Raw genomic sequence first — 2,697 nt, 5'->3', positions numbered from 1 at the left:
CTGGAACACCTTACGTCGCGGTCAAACGTACTCGCGATGCGCCTCGATTCGTCAATCGTTAATGATTCGTGATCGAAATGTTATTGCAACTTGGCTAACCCCTGACAGTAATAAATAGTAACCTTTGGGTTGAAATTCAAAATTGAGTATCTTTTTTGAAGTTCGCTTTATTTTTTAAGTAAGTAAATAACTTGCTTTTTGGAAAGTTGTGTTGTTCTTTACCGCACATTAAAGTAGTTTTTAAGTTAGAATGTAAAATTTGACTGCGAAGGTAGTGGGTATATTTTTTCTCTGTGAGTATTCAGATTATGTTACTTACTTACCTAAGTAGTATATTAATCAGTTTGATAATAGATTGAGTACCTATTAGATCAAGTACAAAACATTATTTTAGTTTTAAGGCTGTTATTTTGTAAGAATTTTGCTCATGTGAATTTTTATCAATGAATAATAAAATGTATTCTGTTATATTAAGTATACTTATTTACATATAATCAATTTTACAATATTATTTAATACTATTAAGTATATAATAGGTACGTAAACCTAAACCACACCGGACACTTCATACGAAACACCTCGTTTTACACAGACACTACACATTCATGTACACGTGCATCTGTGTGTGTGACGTCAGACGCACATATGGTTAAAGACTAAAGTAAGGGTGAGGTAAACATAGCTCAGCTAAACTATAAATTTAAAAAGTCTATAGAAAAGCTTCCAAAGTCACGTCGCACTGCGCCTTGCGTTTACCGCCTGTTATCTTTAATTTATTGTACCGGGTAAAAGCCCTCAGCACTTCCCATTTGTCCGGCCAAGTAATGAATGCCATCTGAGGTTAATCTACAATAAGTCACGTCATAAAAAATATATAATTTTTATACAAATTATAATATACAATCCTTTACTATACTTACTAGTTCGTCCATCGAGTATTGAATGAAATGTTAATACTATCTGCGGAAAATCTACAAGTAAGTCACAGCAAGTAAGTACAGTAAGTAAATAAAAACATCTTCTATGCTGGACTGCGAGCAAATAAAAACATAGGAGGCGTTCAGCTACTTCTCTTTCCTTACATTGTGATGGGCCATTATAATTATGGGCGATGAGCATAAGCTCATCAGGGTATAAACCCTGGCTTCATACACACGGTTCATATATCCATAGTTCGTATCGAAAGTGGCTGCATGTTGTTTCAGAATACTTGTGGCTCTGAACATGCCATTAGGGATTACCGGCGTGAAGATACATATATGTGTACATAAAATACTTTTTCGCCATGCAATTAAACGAAGCATTACAAAAACTCGCTTTCCCCGTGTTTATTGTAGATAGATACAAATAACTGAATAACAGTGGAGGTCAAATTTCAGCTGTTATAAGTCTTTTATTTTTATTTTCTTTCACGCATGCGTGGTTTCCATGGAAACCTGAGATGTGGGCGGGTCACCCGGGGCTCCCTCTGACGAAAGCATACAGAATCCCTTAGTCTCGTGCTCAGCTAAAAGTTATAGATCGGGTTTCAGTTTTAGAATGTAGCACCCTAGCTGTACAAGTTAAAAACAAAAAAACTAGTGAATTTACGGAACATATAAAGGTATGCAAAAAGTTTTTTGACTATTTAGTAACTGGTTATAAAATTTCAAAATTTGGCGGAAAACGCGTGCGTTTGCGTAAATTATGCACTGTTAATTAAAAGTTGGGCGCGGTCCTTACGTAATCTGTTGACATAATTAGGGTAAAGACTTGTTATAAAATATGAAGCCGGCACGGTTAGTGTTCTGAAAAATTTAAACGAGTGAACTTTTTAGTACATGTACATTTTACGTATGGCACGCCCTTTTTTTGTTACCGCTATCCAAATTAGGTACATTACATGCACTACCTAATTTAAATAGCTTAAATAATAACTAATAAATAGAAATAGATTATTTTAAGGTTGTAAATATTTTAGTTAGTACCGCACTCTCAATAAAAATATTTTTAAAGCATGGTTGGAAAAAATATACGTAGTGCGTTGTTTTTTACGCAGATGTGCGAATGTTTTTTCTTTATTTCATTTTATTTAAAAAAAAATAAACATTTTCATAAATTGATGTAAGTAAATTGAAGTCGATTACCTAAATACTAGTACATAGTACGATAATTATCCTTAAAGAAAAAGTTATAAAATGGGAACCAATATTTCAATTCAATCTATTTCAAATACTCCTTAGGTGTTCTTAAATACCCGGCTTTCCCCTAGCTAGGTATATGTTTTTTTTTTATTGCTCCTAGACCAACACATTACGTTTAAAAAAGTGTTGATAATTTCGACTGTATCTTCGTAATGTTTGAAATAATAGGCTACGTAGTTTCCTACAAGTTAAAACATTACTTTTTATCTACTAAACGTCAAAACACGAAATTACTATGGAATTTGTACGAAAAAGCACATTGTGACGTCATAGAAAACCGTGATAAAATGTCGCACCCATTATTACATTTTTCTTTATTAAAATTCATAAATAAGTTAAATAGAACAAAGAGAACGTTTTTCGTTAGTTTTAGATCTGTGTTTATTTAGTAATCAGAAAATCATAGCACCAACTTGTGCAATAATATGATATACTTACTTACTTACTTACTTATTAATGTTATTAATAGTGAGATTTTAGCTGCTGAGATGTTAGCCTCAACAGACTAGATGTT

The sequence above is a fragment of the Pectinophora gossypiella genome, chromosome Z, assembly GCF_024362695.1.
Source record: "Pectinophora gossypiella chromosome Z, ilPecGoss1.1, whole genome shotgun sequence".
Classification (NCBI taxonomy): domain Eukaryota; kingdom Metazoa; phylum Arthropoda; class Insecta; order Lepidoptera; family Gelechiidae; genus Pectinophora; species Pectinophora gossypiella.
The sequence above is the reverse complement of the archived record's forward strand: the minus strand, read 5'-3'. Positions refer to the sequence as shown.